At 34.3% G+C, this 21,383-nt stretch overlaps 1 protein-coding gene across 10 annotated transcripts in view; it reads left to right on the top strand.

Annotated features, from left to right (window-relative positions):
* The window catches only part of COBL (cordon-bleu WH2 repeat protein), a 343,248-nt gene that overhangs the window by 36,275 nt on the left and 285,590 nt on the right, over positions 1–21,383 (top strand). The window lies entirely within an intron of this gene.

Raw genomic sequence — 21,383 nt, 5'->3', positions numbered from 1 at the left:
CTGTTCCCTGATAGCATCGATTATATGAAATGGGAGACGCTGGCACAGGACAGCCCAGCATGGTGTGCCCTCATCAGAGAAGGTGCTGTGCTCTATGAGCAAAGCAGAATTGAATGAACCCAGAGGAAAACACAAGGCGCAAAATTAGAGATGTTACCCCAAAAGTTCTTATGGGCTATTTGAGACTGACCTGTGGCAGAGCACTCCAAGCTCCTTATCAGCCACAGTAGGACGGACTACAATTCAATTCTCATATAATAATGCCATTTTGGTCCTCTTCTCATACAGAGGACAACTAGTTCCCAATAACAACCCCCCAGTCTCGGGCAGTTTAGGAGGCATCTAGGTGGCTCTGTAGATAGAGTACTGGGTCTGGAGCCAGAAAGAAACTGAGTTCAAATTTGACTTCACACACTCACTAGTATGTGATTCTGGACAAGTCACTTAACCTCTCTCTCTCTCTCTCTCTCTCTCTCTCTCTCTCTCTCTCTCTCTCTCTCTCTCTCTCTCTCTCTCTCTCTCTCTTTCTTTTTGTCATATTACACTGAACAAGGAAATGGCAAATCCTTCAGTATTTTTAACAATAAAATTCTGCACGGGGTCACAAAGAGTTGGACACAAATAAACAACAAATCTATTAGGTCATTTGTGACTAGGTAATAGAGTTGTAACTAGCATTTTTTAACACCTGGAGAAAGTTTCATAAAATGCACCAAGGGTAAATTTTTTTTAAAATTTCGAATACAAATGCATATGGGGTGGAAGGTAGACTGAGACCACATGATACTGACCCCTTTGAATTGGAAAGACTCATTCGTAATGAAACTGCTCCATTGTGGGTGTAGAAATTGGGTAGTTCACCTGGACTGAAACAAGGAGAAAGCATCTGGTAACTCCTATTTTTAAGTAATTATCTTTTTTCCCCTTTTATTTAAAACTTAAATACAAATAGAAAAAAAAATAACAGAAAAAGAAAAAACATTGTAGTGTGCATAGGAGTAGAAAATGAGAAAATTTAAAATATGAAACAAATTTCTCCTTTCAACAAAGTGAATTTAATAACTACTATATATTGTGCTTAGAGCTTTCCATCTTTTCTTCGCTACCTTTTGAGGCCTTGGGTGAAGTAATCAACATTGAAGATCCTTGGTAACCTCATCGGTAGAAGCTGGATTCTATAGCCCTTTCAGATCACCAACTTTTTGAAGTGGCTTTCTCTCCAACTTAGCTAGACTTCTTTGTTTTTGTTTCATATTTCTTCTACTCTTTCAACATTTCCTTGCCGACTTGAATATTGGTAGTTAAATTATTCCTTTTAACTAGGTCTGGATTCAGTTCAATTCAGTAAACATTTATTCAATATCTACACTGTGGCAAGGACTGTACTAAATTCTGGGAATACAAAAAAAGGGGGGGGAAAGACAGCTTGTGCGCTTGATGAGCTTCCAGTCTCATGGGGCAAGACAACACAAGAGGAAGCTAGAAGGGGGTGGAGGAAATAGACCAAGGTATGTCTAATATTGGGGACATCTTGTTAATTAAAGTTGAGACTAAGTGTGGTTGTAAGTGCAAAGAAGTAAATTGAAATTCAGATTCTGCCCTTTTTAAAGGAAGGGAATTTCACTAGATGGAATGGAATGCTCCACTCTTCAGCCCTCCAATATAATGAGGAGGCTGTGGAAGGTGACAAAGTATATCCAAAATTGAGTTAAACAGCATAATGATTCTGGTGATCAGCTTATTCCCAGAGAGGCATCTCATGGAGTTTGGACCAAGCAGGGCTGTAGATGCAAAGTGGATGCCTATATTACTCAAATTATGGTGTAGCCTTTTAGACTAAATTTGTTTTTCTAGTCATGAACTTTCCTATTTGTGGCTCCACTCAATTTGCAAAAGAAAGGGAAGAAGGGAGAAAGGATTTGTGCCTAATAAGTACCAGACACTGTGCTTAATACTTTTCAAATATTTGATCCTCACAACCATTCTGGGAAATTGATAGTATTATTTACCTCCATTTTGCAGTTGAGGAAAGTGAGGCAAAAATAAGTTAAGTGACTTGTGCAGGATTACATAGCCAGAGTCTGAAGCTGTATTTGAACTCAGGGCTTCCTGATTACTAAGCTCATTGCTGTATCCACCACCATCTAGTTGCTAAACTGAATTGACAGATCATTCTTAGGACCCGTGATTATTGGATACATTTACATGAAACAAAGTTTAGCAAGGATTGGCAAAGTGCCTGTTTTTTTTTTTTTTTTTTTTTTTTTTTTTGGTAAAACCCCAGTCAAGAATGGTTTTCATATTTTAAAATGAAGGTTTATGGAATTTTAAAATGTAAAAATCATTCTTAGCTCACAGGTCATACAAAATGGCCTTGCATGCTGGATCTATCAGTTTATAATTTTCTGACTGCTGCTCTGTCAGACTCAATTACTTTCCCGATTCACACTACTTAGGATTGGGACCCTTCCTTTTAGGTAGATACCGAATAATGAAAACTTGTGCTTATAGTCAGTATTTAATTGTATCTGTGATCTCACCAATATGGGTCTTCACTCCAGGGATACAGATGCTTACTAATTTAGTTGGATCTTTGTATTTACCTAATAATAACTAGCATTTATGTAGAGCATATTATATGCCAGGCAGGGGTAAAGAAATGTATATATTAAATGTGAATAGATAATAGCATATGGCAAACAAAGGGAATTATCAAAGACATGTGTGAGTGAAAAGTATGGCTCAGTGAGCCCATATACTTATCTAGGGCTTTAAAGTTTACAAAGAACATGTCTGATGTGGGATAGGTATTGCTAGTATTGTTGCACTCATGTTATAGATGAAGAAACTGAGGATGAGAAAAATTAAATTACTTTGTCTATGATTGTAATAATTAATTTCAGAATTATTTGAACCTAGGGTCCCATCAAATTCCAAAGTCCAGAATTCTATCTACTTTGCCAAAATATGTTTATTTTTGAAGCATAATTATACATATGGCAATACAACATTTTCACAGTCAACCCACTACATAATCTGGCAAAGTCAATAGTTCACATTTTTATGGTCTGCAAAGCTCCTTCACCATAGCTACACTGTCTCATTTAATTTTTCACATGGTAAAATAACTATCAGATTGGGGGGGGATGAAGAAGTAAACATTTGTTTTTAAATTTTTATTTTTTCTTAATTTGTGGACCTACAATTTAAAGCATTAAATAACTATATCAACGGTATTTTATAAGTGTAAGGATATGAGATTTTGGGATAAGGATTTATTTGGAAAATAATTATTGGAAAATTTGGAAAGCAGTATAGGAGAAACTGGGAATAGACCAATAATAATTTTACACCATTTACCAGGATATGGTCAAAATGGATACATGACCTAGATATAAAGTAAGATATTATAAGAAAATTAGAAGGAAAGGGAACATTATGTATCAGGCTTATAATATTACTTATTATTACACTTACTTATCATATTTATGGATAGGCAATAATCTATGAATAAACAAGAAGAGCAAGGTTAGATGTAAAGTGGATAATTTATATTTTAACAGTAATGAAAAGGTTTGGGACAAATGAAATAAATGTTTATTTTTAAATACCTACTATGTCGTCTCATACTCTTCTATGGTACTTTACATAGCTAAGTATGTAATATGAGGTAAGGCTGGAGCTTGATACATATTTTCCTTTTTTCCCCCCGAGGCAATTGGGGTAAATGACTTGCTCGAGGTCACATAGTTAGAAAGCATATTTTCTAACTGAAGATCTCTTCTTTCCACTAAATCAGATCATTGCTATTGCTACATTCCCCCACCATAGTGAATTATCATCACATATATTATCAGCTTGTGAAGGCACCCAGAATAGTGTGCAAAATAGAAACTATTATTGTTATTTTTTTTACTATTGTAACCAAAATTAAGATCAAGTTTCTATAACAATAATCTTGAAATTCAAGCTTGTGGCCTGAGCCTATCCTGTCATTACAACATATATTTACATTATATATGTTGGATGTATCTAAATAAATGCAATACATTTAAATGTGGAATTTTCAAAGGAAATATGTGGATGGTTTTGTCTAGCGTCCTGGTTTTGCAGAGATGGAACTTGAAGATCAGAGATGAGATGTTTCATGACTCACTATCCATGGTATCATAGCTAGTTAAGAACAGAGCCAAGACTGAAATCCATGTCTCTAATACTGCTTATTTTCACTGCTTAGAATAGTTTCCCGTGTGCTTTGGTACCAGAAGACACAATCTTATCCAAGACAGAGTTATAGATACATAGTAACATTGGTTTAGGTGACATGTAACAGTTAAAGCTTTCCTTGTGGTAATCATCATTCTCTCTAGGAACCTCTTATAACTGGCCAATTTATAAACTCCCCCGGATTCTGTAGTTGGTACCCCTTGATCCAGCTTTTTAGTTGTGTTAAATTTTGTCCTAACAGACTATTCTGAGTTTCCAGGAGAAACTTAAACATAAACTCAGACAGTTTAATGCCACTTGTAAAAATAAGTTTTCTGAAATAGATTTTATAGGGTTCTTAAGTTCCATAGACAGTAGGTCAGAAATATTTTAGGATTTGGATTTAGTAATGCTTAAATTTTTTCACATTGATGAAATGAACTGGCAGATAGGATGGTGGTCATTTTTATTTTGTTATTGGGTTTATTTAGCATTTAGAATCACTATAAACACACTAAATATGTGTGTATCCGTGTATTTTGTCTTTACACATGCATATAAGGACATCTATAACTAGCATAACTAGGCAGGCTCATATTTAACTTAGACTTTGGTTTCTTTTTCTTTAGTCTAAAAGTAGAACCATTTATTTTGTAGATTTGTCAGTAAGCCATATTAGAAAAACTGCCTTGTTACCCTGCAGCCAATCCTCATATAGGGGGCAGCTTTTCTATTGTTTAAAGAATTTCTTTTAATTATAGCAAAGAATTGAAATCTAAGGGAATGACTACAAATTGTGAAATAACTAAAGAAGTATAGTCATATAATGTTATAGTGTAATGTACAAGAATAACGGCATATTATTTTGCCACTAGAAATGACAGAAGAGATGATTTTTGAGAACACTTATATAAATGGATGCAAAGTAAAACAAACAGAACCAGGAGGAATAATTTTTGTAATAGTAACATTGTCAAGAGAAAAACAACAAACAAAAATAGTTTGTATTTGATATATTAACCAACCAAACTCTATTTTGAATATTTTTTTAAAAATTCCTCTTTCCAAGTAAGTTGAAAATATGGTTTATGTTTTAGTTGATAAATTGAAGGCATAAGGTAGAGGGAGAGTGTTGTTTTGTTTGTTTTTTTTTAATACATAATGGAGAGTTTCCTCAAAACTTTTGAATGATCTCAGGTGTTATTGATTGGAAAATTTTCCTGAACCTGAGTTGTTAAATACTGGAAGGAATCCTGAGAAGTGAATGAGTGTAGAGTTAGGGATATCCAGAATGTCTTCTATGAGGACTGGCTGTAACTGCATTTCCTTTGACAGGCAAAATTGGAAACTAAATATAATCTTAAGGTTCATGAGAGCATAATTATGCCTAGATGTGAAAATTTTAAATTACTATGTTTCTGAGCTTTATTTTCTTTCATTGTCCATCTATATCTTTTCCTGTAGTCTCATCTTTGCTAAGTTTTTCACTTCAGGTTTGATAAACCTACAGAAGAGCAAGTGAGTATTGTGCATTAGGAACTTGATTCATTTTGTTAGCATTTTATTTGGTGTTGATTTTTTTTAATGGCAGTGGCTTTTTCAGTAATCTGGGGCACTATGTATAATTTAAGAAGCTCTTGTGGAGGTTAATGGGTTCAGTGATCTCTAATTAGATAACTCACAAATGTATATATATTGGGAACATCAAATTAGAAGGTGGTGCTATAGAATCCTTCTAGTGCATCCCCTGTAGTTTACACATAAGAGAACTAAATTCCAGTGATGATAAATAAGTGACCTGTCCTAAATCACAGAAAGCAGGTGGCATTTGAAACCAGGCCCTCTGATTAGTAATATTCATTTTCCCACTATACTACATTACCTCTGTAGACCTCTTTTCTCTCAGAAGAACAGTCCTATATCTCTAGATGTCTGGTGGACATGTCTACCTGAACCACCTCTCATAATAGAGTTATAGATTTCAAGCTGGAAGGGCCAGAGGATTAATCCCTTCATAGTATTGATGAAGAAACAGGATTCAAGAAAGTGATTTGCCCAAGAACACAAAGGTATTAATTGTCATCAGGGGGATTTAAACCCAGATCCCCTGATTCTGGATGATTCTGTGTCTTCTGTTTTGTACAACAGTGATGTTAAACTCAAATATTGGGGCTACTAGCTCATATACAAGGATTCCCACAAATCACATATTGACTTTGAAAATCATATACTAACATTATCTGTTTTCTCATATTTTTATTTATTTTGTTAAATATTTTCCAATTATATTTTAATTACATCCATAGCACTCATATTGGGGAATATGAGGGGCAGCATGTTTGAGACCTCTGATATACGAGATGGAATTGCCTCCCTTTCCCCTCCACCTCAAACATGCCTTTTAATGTCTTTACTCCAGTGAAGAGTACTTCCACTTTTGCTGTCATCCAAGTTTTGAATCTCATGATCATCTTTGATTCCACATAACCAGGTGCTTACCGAGTCTTAACAGTTCCGTCAAATGGAAGCTGGTGTATTCTTTATATATGTGTATCTCCATTAACTATCATGGTAATTGCTCTATGATTGCAGGGTGGTAATGGACAAGAAAGCTCTAAGCTAGCTATTTTAAAAAAATATTTTGAATATTTTCCTAGGGGATTGTCAAAATATTGGTGCCTGTATACATGAAGTTTCTGTACCGTGTAAATGTACTGTACATATGCAATATGTATGTATGATAACTTCCTCATCATTGAGAATATATTACATATAATATGTATATATGTATTGATGTATGGCTAGAGAATCATCTAGTATAAAGCAGCAATTATCAAAACCATTTGGTACTGCCTAAGAAATAGAGTAGTTGATCAGGGGAATAGATTAGATTCACAAGATGCAATAGTCAGTGACTATAGTAATCTAGTATTTGATAAACCCAAAGACCCCAGCTTCTGGGATAAGAATTCACCATTTGATAAAACTGCTGGGAAAATTAGAAACTAATATGGCAGAAACTAGTCATTGCCCCACACCTAACATCCTGTACTAAGAATGTTATAAGGCCAAAATGCATTCATGGTTTTCATAAATAATGATACCATAAGTAAATAACATTTACCTCTCACATCTGTGGAGAATGAAGGAATTTGTGACCAGAGAAGAACTAGAGGATATCATGAAATACAAAATGGATAATGTTGATTATATTAAATTAAGAAGTTTTCATACAAGCAAAACCAATGCAAACAAGATTAGAAGGGAAAGAATAAACTGGGAAACCATTTTTATAATCAAGGGTTATTATAAAACCTCATTTTTAAAATGTGTAGAGAATTGACTCAAGTTGATAAGAATTCAAGCCATGGACCAGTTGATAAATGGTCAAAAGATATGAACAGACAATTTTCAGATGAAGAAATTAAAACCATTTATAGTCATATGGAAAAACACTCTAAATTGCTTTTAATCAGGGAAATGCAAATTAAGATATTTCTGAGGTACCACTAAGCACCTCTCAGATTTGCTAAGGTAATGATGAAAAGATAATGATGAATGCTGGAGGGGATGTGGGAAAACTGGGACACTAATAACATTGTTGGTGGAGTTGTGAACTGAGCCAACCCATCTGGAGAGCAATTTGGAATTATGCCTAATGGGCTATCAAACTTTGACACCCTTTGATCCAGTAGTGTTTCTACTGGGCTTATATCTCAAAGAGATTTTAAAGGAGGGAAAGGGGCCCACATGTGGTAGCCTTTTTTGTAGCTGCAAGAAACTGAAAACTGAGTGGATGCCCATCAGTTAGGGAATGGCTGAATAAGTTGTGGTAGATGAATGTTATGGAATACTACTGTAATATAAGAAATGATCAGGATGATTTGAGAGAGGCCTTATATAAAGTGATGCTGAGTGAAGTGAGCAGAACTGAGGAGATCATTGTACACAGCAACAGCAAGATTATACAATGATCAATTCTTACAGACATGGCTCTTTTCAATAGCAAGGTGATTCAAGCCAGTTCCAATGATCTTGGAATGAAGAGTCATCTACCTCCAGAGAAGGGACTGTGGGGACTGATTGTGGATCACAACATAGTATTTTCACTTTATTATTTGCTTGCATTTTTCTTTCTCAATTTTCTTCTTTTTGATCTGATTTTTCTTGTGCAGAATGATAATTGTGGAAATATGTATAGAAGAATTGCACATGTTTAACATATATTGGATAACCTGCTGTCTAGGGAAGGGGGGGTGGGAGGAAGAGAGGGAAAAATTTTGAAACACAAGGTTTTGCAAAGGAAAATGATCTATGCATATGTTTGAAAATAAAAATATGTTTTAATTTTAAAAAGTCACTAATCTGTGCATGACCTTTGTTTCAATAATACTACTATTGGGTCTGTGGCCCAATAATGCAAAGTAAAGAGTCTCATGTATATAAAAAATGGTTATAATAGTTCTCTTTGTGGGTACAAAGAATTGGAAACTAAGGGGATGTCTATCAATTGGGGAATGGCTAAATAGATGATGATATATGAATGTAATGAAATACTATTATACTGTAAAAAAAAAGTAAAGTTTCAGAGAAATCTGAAAAAAAAGAGAATCATGTGATGATAATACATATATAAATGAATAGGGTGTGCAAAAGTCTTAGTGCAGTTATTAGCTCTCAGGATAGCCTGTATACCTTCCTGAACAACATGCATGTATTTGTTTTTCCTTACAAATTTGTTGGCCAGTTTATATGTACCTGTGGATAGCTAGGGATCACATGCCTGTATGTAATTATCTTTTTTATGGTCCTTGCAATGTTCTCTCTAGAATTGACTCCTTCATCAAAATTTTACTTTCCTGCTTTTAATAAAGTACATTATTAAATCTTTTATCCATTCAGTATTGTACTTGGTGACATTTAAGGACCGGCATCATAAGCATCAGTTCTCAGGTTATGGGACTGTTGACAAAGATAGGTTGGGATAATTTTTTGAAGCTTTACCATTGGTGGTCACATGTTCCATTATGTTTATTCCTGCTTCTCCATTTTTCCAGTTCTTCTGAATTACCTTGTTCCTTACTATTCCTTTGATTAAGCTTTTGAAAAGAAACAGGACAGGGGCCCTGTACTTGGGGAATTGGTAGTCTTTGAGGATTTTTAAAAAATAACTTGCATGTATAAAGTAATTACTCACAAGACAAAGTGCTAAATGGAATATAATCGTGCTGATATATATGATGGCCATAATTACTGGTTAATCAAGAAAGCAAAGCTAATAAATACTGGGGCTCGAATTTAGACTTAACTCTTTTAGTTCCAAATCCATTCCACCAGACCACAGTTGTCTCTTTGAAACAGATCTCATTATCATCATCTTCAGCAGCAGTTGTTCCCCAGGAATGATGAGCTGACATGTGTTTATTCATTATAGCTTCCTGGGTGCATGAAGCAGGTCATAAATAAACCAGGAATCACAACTGCTTTTTAAAATCCCTCTACTCTCAAGTGGGTCTAGTGTATGAGGAATGGCTACAAAATAAATAATACAGATTTTCTAGTATGTCTCCTAGACAAGCCGGCCCAGATTTATCAATTGCCCTACTTTTGGATAGGGAAAACAAAGCAACAAAAAAGTATCTTTCAAAATAAAGTATGAGTATACTTACTTATATATTAGTGTAACAGTGAGATGGTTCAGTACTCATAGGGTTAGACTTGAAGTTAAGAAGACCTGAATTCAAATTCTGCCTCAAAAATTCTCTAACCTTTAATCTTTCTTGCCTTCAGTTTCCTCATCTGCAATATAGAGATCATACCAGCACCTAGATCCCAGAGTTTTTATGAAGATCAAATGAGAACAAACATGAAACATATTTCAAACTTTAAAGTGCCATAAATGCTCATTTTTACTAGTCATAAATATGTCTATGTCTGTATATACAAATATATACGCTTTTTCCTTGGGGAAATAAAAGAATGCATGATAGGTATAATGAGTAGTTTATAAGATACTACCAACAAAGTATTATGCACAATAGTGATTCTCATCCTTTTTATTCTCAAGACCTCTTTATACTTTTAAAAATTATGGTGTATCCATTGATATTTATTGCATTAGAAATTAAATAAAATTTAATTAAGTTTTAACTATTTTAATAGTTTAAAATAAGTATTTTAAATATATTTTCAAATTTTAAAATACTCATTTAAATTCCCTTTCTCCCCAGCTTCTACTATCTGCTTCTACATTTAATCTATTGCAATATATTATTTTGGTTGAAAATCTTGGCTCAAAAATATGTAGTTGGAAAATTGAGGCATTTTAATAGTCAGATAAACTCTTAGTAGTATTATAAAAATAATGCCATTTTATTATATAGCATAATAAAAATTATTATACAGACCTTGTCAAAGAGTCTTGGGACCTTTAAGGGTTCTTGGAGCACAGTTTGAAAACTCTGAAAGATGGTCTAGAAGAAAAATAAATAGTATTTATGTTATGAGTAAGATGTGTGTATGACTGAAAAAAAAGATGAGCCATTCATAGGCTAGCCAGTCTTTGTGCTCTTTTGGAATTCGTGCAATATCAAGAGGTCTAAGAGAAGAACATATAGGTCATGGACAAGAGTTTGACAGGTGGGAAGATGAGTGGATTGCAATTTATGACTCTGGAGGGAAGACTCATTGACAACATTGTAGATCCTCTTGGAAGAGGGATTAAATTTGTTTGACTTGGCTCTAGAGAGTGAAACTAAGACCAGTCAATGGTTTCAGGTCAGTGTAAGAAAAGAGAAAAATCCATTCAGCTTGTTCTCCATCTCTAGAGGTTTTTAAGCATTATCCGGATAAGTCCATTGTATATATGTTCTGGGGCATCATGGAACACTGGAAAGTGTTGGAATCAGGAGAGTTCTAAATTCAGATCCTGCCTCTAACTCTAACTCTAATTGGATGTGAAAGTCATTTAACTCTCTCAAAGTGTCAATCTCCTTATTAATTAAATGGAAAACAATAATGCTTCTCGTACCTCCCTCAAGAAGATGGGTTGTAAAGTTGGAATGAGCTAATATTTAGAAAAAAATATTCTATAAACCACAATCATAGCAGTGACAGTGATGATGATGTGTCAGAGAATATTCATGCGTTAAGTGACTTGCTGACACTTCTTCAAACCTTCTCCAGCTCTAGGAGTCTATGTGTTTCCCTTTTCTGCACCTCCTTCTCATTTCCTACCAAACTCCTTGGCAGTTTCCAGTAATCTTATGTTTCTTTCTGTAGCCATTCATGAAAACATTAATAAAAAAGAAGCTGATAGTCTCATTATGAATTTAAATCATAGTTATTGCTCAGTTCAGAAGAAATGGTATCTTTAGTGACAGGGACAGAAGGCTGGTCTCTGGGTTTTTTGTTAAAGTTTTTTTTTAAAAAAGAATTTTGAGCATCAACCACAGCTAAGGGTACTATTTTGAGAGGCAGCCTTCTTCTATCTGCAAAAGTCTCACATATTCACAACCTGGAGCTATTACTTCTCAGTGATAGTTCCAAGAACTGCAGGGTGGGGATAGGTCTTCCATGAGTTTGGCTCTCTGAAACACTTAATGGTAGTCAGCCTTTTGGTACTCCTTGCCTCTTAGCTTCAGTCTTTGCCAGAGAAAAGTGAATATTTTCTTGCTTCCTACCTTTTAACAGAAAGGGTACAGATTGCTATGTATGTTTTTTGGAGAGGATCAATATGAGGATTTGTTTTGTTTGACTATGCATATTTTTACAAGGGTTTGGGAAGTGTGTGTGTGTGTGTGTGTGTGTGTGTGTGTGTGTGTATGTGTATATGAGAGAGAGAGAGATTCAAATGGGAATAATGAGAGGAAGACAAAATAGATTTTTATGCTAATTTTAAAAATAATATAAGATTTTAAAAGCTTTCTCCCTTTTTTTACAAGGTTGCTCTGGCCATACTTCCAAAGCAGTCTGATATGCTGCATGCCTCAGTTGCATGTTCCAGAGGCAGGTGCCCAGAGTTATTCTTGGCAAAAGTATCTCTAAGACAACACAGGTGCTTCAGAAGACAAATCCGCTTCAGAAGGGGTACAAGTCAGAGTATGTGCAGGATTATTTTGGCTCCTAGGCATTCCTCTGACCCCATTAAGCCTGGCTCCAGGGAGCATAAGGCAACCCACAGAGAATGTTAGTTACATCCTGTGGGAGTCTGACTTTAAACCAATATGAGATTTTCTTTGCCCCTACCCCGCCTTTTTCCTCTGGCCACATCCTTAGTAAGTGGTGACAGAAGGCCCCTTGTTGCTTGTTGACCAAAGATTCTTTGATGAGAAAGATCGTTTCAGCTGTGAACATCAATTTACTATCAAGAAAAACTAAGCAACATTTCCTAAGGAAATGATTTCTCTTTTCATTGCTCAAGTCTTTATAAAATAAGAGAGTATTAGAGCAGGAAGCAGTTGAAATTTCTGGTGTTTGGAGACAGTGGAGTAAGATTTTTTTTTGTAATTTAATAGTAAGAGTGAGTGATTCAGTTTATAATTAAATCTTATACTTAAAAAGATCTCTTGATACTAGAAGAAGCCCTCTGAGGGAAAGATCTTATAAATTTTACTGATGTTTATTTAGGATTTGCAAGAATTCCTCACTTCCCATAATGAATTTTAGGAAATCAGGTCACAAAGTGAAATTGCTCACTACATTATAATTGGGGTTGTGTTTTTGGCCAGTCAATCAACAAATATTTTTAAATACTTTATTATTTGACAAGCTGAGGATCCAGGTATAAATGGTAAAACAGTCCTTAGACATGAGGAACTTATATTCTAACAGAGTAGAAAAGTATGTCATACACATAAATACATGTCTCTGTATGTGACACACACATACACCCCCCATAAAGTGTCCAAAAGCAGTGCTATTTATAAGTTATTAGAGCTTTATGTGTATGGACAGTATACATTTATGAAACGCATACTATGTGCTCACTGTGCTAAGGGATACAAGTCCAGAGAATGAGCCTCAATTCTAATAAATCTATACAACACAAAATATAGTGAACAAACACAAATGAACTTTATCTTAAAGAAAAAGAATGGCTGTATGAGGCAGAGGCATGTCATTCTGGACATGGAGGGCAGCCAAAGATAAGAGGTGGTGTTTATAGCATATATAGAATTAGAGAAAAAAACAGGGACATAACATTAGAAAAAATTTGTAGGTATGATCTTCATTCAAAGAATATTTACTGAGTCATTTATGTGGAGAATTGTTCTAGGAGCCAATGGAGATCCATTCTGTATCTCAAAAATGAGTATTTTCATAATCACTTAAAATATGAAAATTCTACTAAAATCCTTTAAATATGTTGTATTATGTCTACATAAGGTGCCAGTGTATAATAAAATGTTTTCAGTTCTGCTTTATTATATCGTGTCTTCTCTTTATCTTAATTAAATGGTTAATGGTTAAAAAATTAATTTTCCTTGGGAAAGGATGACTTTTTCTTTCCAATAATATCAGAGTAACCTGAAGAGGAAGAGGAATTCAGAATTACTCTTGATCATTTAATTTGAGGTTGTTTTTTTTTAAAGAAATAAAATCTGGGGTCTTTTGCATTTTTTCTTTATTACTTTTTCCTTTTTGATCTGATTTTTCTTGTGCAACTTGATAATTGGAAATATGTATAAAAAATTGCACATGTATAACATATTGGATGTATGACATATTGGATTACTATGGAGGAGGGATGGAAAAAATGAAACAAAAGGTTTTGCAAAGGTGAATTTTAAAATTGTTGATGCATATGTTTTGACAACAAAAAACCTTTAATAAAAAGATGTAAAAGAAAAATTACAAAAAAGAAAAATAAATAAAATCATACACTTATATGTATACATATAGACACGTATCCTTATCAGAGGAGTTATTGTGTGGAAAAAGCAGTGAGTTTTGAGTAAAAATTTGGGTTTGAATTGCATTTCTGATACATCTGTGTTATATTAAGCAAATGATTTTACCTCCCCAGGCCTCAGCTCTCTTATCTGTAAAGCTGGATACTAGGTGGGATAGAATGTGAGGAAGTCCTCTCATACACTTGCTAGCCCTCTATGATCTTGGGAAAGTACTTAGTCTCTTTCTCAAGTCTCTTTCTGTAAAATGGGTATAATATAAGGCTATTATGCAGATCAAATAACATAAGTAAAGCACGTGGCAAGCCTTAAAGTGTTGTAAAGGCTAGTTATTTAATAATTATAAAAATAAAAAGGGCTGAATTAGTTAATTGCTAAAATCTCTTCTAACACTTTCTCTAATCCCATTATTCTAATTGTTGGACTTGAAGAACAGAAATGTCTTGAACCTGACCTTGGCCACCTTCTTTATTTGCTTTCTCTTTTTTCAAAATCACCTCGGGCAACAACTATAAAAGGAAAGGAAAGTCTCAAGAGAGTAACCTTAAAGGTGCCTGGGGAATGAAATAAAGCTAATTATCCTTTGTTCAGGTGAAAGGAGGTGTGTTTATGAGTTGATTGCAGGGTCCAGTTCCAGGTTTGTTTTTAGGTTCAAGCTGCTCTGTTTAAGGTCTGGAGCTGCTTTTGAAATCTTTGAGAATGTAGGTTAAGACTTGAAGAGGTGAAATTAAGTACTGTTTTTATAGAATTAAATTCAAAGCAGTAGAGTGTTCTAGCCCCAGATCATAGAAACTAACTGTGATGGCTTTTTTTGCTGCCAAGGCCATGAAATTATTCTTAGAGCTTAATGTACCTGTACCCCCACACACATATACCTCAAATCTCTGGAGGTCTCTAAACTCAAATGGAAATCAATTACATATTTTCCCCCTTACCTTTATGTAAAATTGAGCATTTACTCTAGTTGTTTAAAAACTTCATTCTTAGAAAGGGTATCCTCTTCACCAACTGCCAGAGAATCTGTGACATCAAAAAATGTTAGGAACTTTAGTATAAATAGTAATATAAACTGGAATGTAAAAGCTTTATGTCAGTGCTTCTTTTAAAGCTTCCTGCAACTTTTGAGCACAAATAAATACAGATAGATATTATAAACATGCCTTGCTCAATATAAAACAACAATAATCCAAAATACCCCCAAATCCCATCTTAGTTTCCAGTAGAATGTTTCTTTTTTCATATAAAGCTTTTTTTTTTATTTTCAAAAGACATGCATAGTTTTCAACATTCACCCCTGCAAAAGCTTATGTTCCAATTTTTTTCTCCCTCCCTTTCCCCCACCTCTTCCCTTAAATGGCAAGTAATACAATATATGTTATACATGTGTAGTAATTCTTCTAGCCATATTTCTACAATTATCATGCTCCACAAGAAAAATCAGATCAAAAAGGAAAAAAATAGAAAGCAAAATGCAAGCAAATAACAAAAAAGTGAAAAATACTATATTGAGATCCACACTCAGTCTCTACAGTCCTCTCTCTGGGTGCAGATGGCTCTCTCCATCACAAGATCATTAGAATTGGCCTGAATCACCAGAATATAAGCTTCTTGAGGACAGGGTTTCTTGTTTCATTTTTTTTGTCCTCTTTGTTTTTCTAGCAGGTCAAATGGACTCCAAGCTGAGCCTAGAATTGAACAGGAGGAGGATAGTAGCCAGGATTCTCCTTAGGAAATTTCATACTTCTTTTCATAACCTCAAGCTTCTAATTGAAACAATGTATTATTTGTTTATTTATTCATTCATTCATCTGGTTGCTTTTTTGTTTGTTGAGACTGCTGCCTTATCTTTCCTGGCTGGAAATACAGCTGCTAGTCAGGAGCCTGATATCAATGTGGAAGTTTTCCCTCCTCGGGCATCCTGGTGGTACTTTGCTCCCAGGAGTTCACCATTTTTTGTTACAAGACTTAATATTAAGTAGCTTTAGCATAAGCATGGACAAAACCAATCTTCCTTTTCCAAAAAACAGCCCTTTATGTACTTGACCCATTTTCTTCTTCTCATCACCATGTATTACGGACTAAGATCATTAACCACCTTGGTTGGTCTTCTCTGTAGACTTCCCAGTGTCCATTAACTGTGGTACCCAGAAATGAGCACATGACTCCAGATGAGGTCAGAGTTCAGTGGTATTTTCTCTGTTTCTCTCTATTTTGGAAGCTTTGCTGCTCTTATTCTAGATCTGGGTAAAATGAACTTTTAGTTATTGAATCATTGAGTTTGCAATCCACTGAAAGCCCCAAATCTTTCAGAATCACTTTTGCTTTGCCATCTCATACTTGTCGAAGTTGATGTTGTTGGGATTTTTTTGGTACCCAAGTGTAAAACTCTATATTTATCTCTGTTTAATTGAATCTTACTAGTTTTACTCCAGAGAGACTCTAGACTGTCTTCCATCCCTCTTTGTCTTAGCTATCCCTCCCAGCCTTATGTCATTTGTAGATTTGATGAGTATGACATCTGTGTATTTATTCAAATCATTGATAAAAATGTTAAACACAGGGCCAGGCGCAGAACCCTAGAAAGGGTACTCCTCATAAAGACCTGTTGACATTGAACAATTAACAACTAACTAACTACTCTTTGATTTTGGCCAATTGGGTAGTTATGGATGCATTAAATTGCATTATTGTTTAGTCCCAAACTCTCCACTTTCTCTATAAAAATAGTATGAGATAGTTTATTAAAAGCTTTGTTAAAATGTGGATTAAAATTAAAATAATTCTCAGTCCCATATGGCATTTTTGGAGTTATAGTGGAAGAAAAGAGCATAGAAGTACTATGAATCAGTTTTGATACTGCTTATCTTTATTGTTTTAAATATTGAATGTGGTCAATTTCAGCTCTTCTTTTAATTTATCAATTAGTGAATTGAAAGAATGCCTGAGAGACTGATGGGGGAAAAAAGGCCCTGTAAAGAAGTTGCAGCTAACTGGAAAGATTATCCCAAACACTTCTCAGAGGGATTACTAAAAAGTTGGTTTAATTGTTTTTCCAAAGGTGCTGGGTATACAAAGGTAGAAATAAAACTGTCTAAATTACAGTTGAGTGATTTAAGTATTTACTGTATACCCAGTCCTGTGCTAAGCACTAGGGATGCAAGACATTCTAAATGATATACCATAGTAAGTGCAGCTGTAGCACAGATGGAAAGGGCCCAGAACTCCTTAGGGTTCAGTAGCCATGGTAATACATCTTTTTTGTTGTCATTTTCATTAATAAAAACCATATCTTTCTCTTATATTTAGCCATTTGATGGTGTCAAGGACTTGGGAATTTGCCAGAACTTTATTTTCCTAGGTTATCTTCAATTTGGGGGATAAAGAAGAAGAGGTAGTTGCTTCTCTGGTCAATAGCTATTAGAACCTGGTTGAAAGTAGGGTTGGTGATCTAGTGGCAGGTGCTGTTCTCAGAGCTCTTGGGCTTTCCTGCCTGTTGGTATCAGTAGTTGTAGGTGATGGTAGAGGGGCCAAGTTTTGCTTCCCTGGAAAATACTTGTGGGTTAGCTGAAAGCAAAGCTTGTGGGCTAGAGTATACAGCCATGCCCAGGGCTTGTGAACTTGACTTACTCCTCAGTGGCAGTAAGTGTTGGTGATGACTTCTGTGATTATTTTTCATTTCATGATTTTCTTAGTGCTTACATGGAATTGTTTGACATGAAATTGCTTCCCAATCACAGAATAAATGACTACCGTATTAACAGATAATTATGAAATATAACAAGGGCTGTGTTGTATAGTAAGAATAATATAGCAGTGACTTAGTAGAAAGAGCCTTGAAGAGAATACCTGGATGCTAGTCAGGGGTCTGCTTGTTTATCATAGTAATTCTGTGATCATAGACAAGTTCTTGATCTCTCTGTGTCTCCTTTTGGAGTAAATAACATCCATGGTTCCATAGCTCTAGAATTTCCGTGCTCTAAAACAATATGATTTCAAGGCATAGACAACTTCATACCTATTAGCAATTACATAAGTAACTAAAGAAGAGAAAGGCTGATGCGGGCTTTTTACTAAATGAAAATCTGCTCGACTTAATTAAAACCACCAATTTGAGCTTGCTCAGGTAAGGATGTGAATGAATATAAGTCATTGGCCCACATACTTCAAAAGAATAACAGGTGGCAGGAATAATGGATATCCATCCATATGGCTTCTTTTAAAAATTAATAATCATTTTTTTCTCTCTATAACCTATCCCCAAAGGAACAAGGAAGGAAAAAAAAGCCTTTGTAATGAATTTGCATAATCAAGAAAAACAAATTCCCAAATAGGATTTTATCCAAAAAGTGCATCTCATTATGTACATTTACATAATTTCTCTGTTAGTTTATTTTCATGTTGTCCCCTCCATTACATTGTGAACTCCTTTGAAAAGTGTATTTTGCCTTTTTATAACTCCAGCACTTAACAGAGTGCCTGGCACATAGTAGGTACTTAATATTTGTTGATTGATTGGATAGCAGTCTTTATCATAAAACCTCTGGGATTTTGAGTGATCATTAGGTTCATCAGAGATCCTAACTTTCTCTCTCTTTTTTTAAATAACATTTGACTTTTTCAAACAGTCTTAAGGACTACATAAAGAGGAGCAATTTGAATTTTAGCAATATAAATATTTGAAGAATTCCTCCAAATTTTACAAGTGAGTTAGGACCAGTACATTCATTAGTTATTGAGATGTCCCAGGTTTTTTTTTTTTTTTTTTTTTTTCTCACTGACAATTGATGACTTATCCTGATGAGACAGCAAAAGAAGTCATAGGAAGGCACAATTAGACTAGTTTGGCTAGTTTTTTGTTTTTTTGTTTTGTTTTGTTTTTCCTATAGGTATAGGTTGCCATATTTTTTATCTGATTAGATAGTGTTTTTGGATGGTAGGTAGAATAAACACCACCTGAGAAAATCTTCAGAGGGAACTGAAGACATTTTACATTGGTTTCTAGGATTCTGTAATTTACTAAAAGCCCAGGAAGGCAGGACCCTTGATTGCTGCCATATTTTCAGCAATTTAAGATGTTTCAATTTATCAAAAAATGTGATAAAATACTATTTTAAGTAATAATATTAATAGATAGGACTTTTGGTTTCCCTTGACTTATAGTTTTACTGATTTGATTTACTGAAAGTAAAGAAGTTTATCATCATTATCATCATCATCCTCATCATCATGATGGCTAGTGTTTATATAAAGATTTAAGGTTTGCAGAATATTTTATATAATGATAATAAGAACAGCTAGTATTTATATAGTACTTAAAGATTTGTAATATACTTTACAAATATTGTCATAGTTGATCCTTAAAAATTTATTGAACTGAGACAAATAATTTAACTGACTTGTCCAAGAGATATCTGCTCAAGGATATTTAGCTCAGTGAAGAGAAGATTCAAGAAGCATGCCATGCTCGGAAGAGAGAGAGCCGGATTCAGGCAAGTGACCTGGGTTTGAATATTGTCTATGACACTTAACTGACTTCTGCATTCCTTTGGTAAATCACTACAGCTCTGGACTTTTGTTTCTTCCTTTTATAGCAAAGGAATTGGTTTAAGTGGCCTCTTTAAGGTGCTTCTTAGAGTGAGATATTACATCAGCCCCATTTTACAGATGAGGAAATTTAGGCTCAGAGTAAATAAATTAAATCCATAATCAGTCTTAGAAACAAAATTTGAACCCAAATTATCTTTACTTCAAGTCTTAGAACTCAACGAATGACTCTTGGCCAATGAGTGATTAATGTTAGACATACATTAGTATTTTTAAAGAGTTTTTCTGTAATACTAACACATTGTTGGTGGAATTGTGAAATGATCTAATCATTCTAGAGAGCAATTTGGAACTGTGCCCAAAGGGCTATAAAACTATATTATAACCTTTGTTTCAGCAGGGTCTCTACTGGGTCTGTATCCCAAAGATATCATAAAAAGGGAAAAGGACCCACGTGTGTAAGGAACTGAAAATTGAGTGGGTGCCCATCACTTGGGGAATGGCTGAGTAAGTTATAGCATATAAATATAATGAAATAGTGTTCCATAAGAAATGATGATGCCAGAAAACCTGGAAATATTAACATGAACTAATGCTGAGTGAAATGAGCAGAACAAAGAGAACATGTGCACAGTAACAACAAGATTATGTGATGGCCTCTTTTCAACAATGATGTGATTCAAGGCAACTCCAATAGACTTGTGATGGAAAGAGCCATCCGCATCCAGAGAAAGAACTGTGGAGACTGATTGTGGACAACAACATAGTATTTTTCACCATTTTTGGTTGTTATTTGTTTACTTTTTTTTTCTTGTGATTTTTCCCTTTTGATCTGATTTTTTTTAATGCATCATGAGGAATATGGAAATATGTTTAGAAGAATGGCACATATTTAACTTGTGTTGGATTGCTTGCCATCGTGGAGAGTGAAGACAGGAGAGGAGAGGGAAAAAATGTGGAACACAAAAGTTTTGCAAAGATGAATGCTGAGAACTTTCTTTGTATATATTTAGAAAAATAAAAAATGTTTTTAAACCTTTATCTCTATTACATAATTCTTCATCTGAAAACTTTTAAAGTATCAAGGATGTTTCATGAGTGAAAAATGGAAGGACTGAATTTTTTCACTTGTGAAAGATCTTTGATAATTTTTTCAAATATCTGAAGGGAGAAAATTGTGTATTTATAAACAGCTGTCATATTTTATCATACCACACTTGCTCATCTTTATTTTTTTTTGACATAGTAAATAGCAACATTGATTCTTCTTAATTTAAGTCAGGTAGGAGGTCCAGCATTTGTCTTTTACCTTTGGAGGTATCATATTAACACCCAAAATTGTATCATTAAAATCAATCGGTATCATTGTTAGCAAAACAAAGTGACCTAAATTTCATTAGGTGAAAAAATGAAGTATAAATATCCTTTAATATGTTGAATAATTGTATTCTGAAATTTTAAATTTGAAGCAAAATTCCTGTATATACTCTCTTCTGATCTTGATATTTTATGTGATTAAATTGTAAGTACGTGTAGTGCAAAATGAATTAGAAGGGGAAATGTTTAATGGTATAGGAATTTTTTTTATTACTTTTTATTTATTTATTACTTTTTAAAATTAATTTTATAATTATAAATTTTTTGACAGTACATATGCATGGGCAATTTTTTTTTACATCATTATCCCTTGCACTCACTTCTGTTCCGAATTTTCCCCTCCTT

The sequence above is a fragment of the Sminthopsis crassicaudata genome, chromosome 1, assembly GCF_048593235.1.
Source record: "Sminthopsis crassicaudata isolate SCR6 chromosome 1, ASM4859323v1, whole genome shotgun sequence".
NCBI lineage: Eukaryota > Metazoa > Chordata > Mammalia > Dasyuromorphia > Dasyuridae > Sminthopsis > Sminthopsis crassicaudata.
The sequence above is the reverse complement of the archived record's forward strand: the minus strand, read 5'-3'. Positions and strand labels throughout refer to the sequence as shown.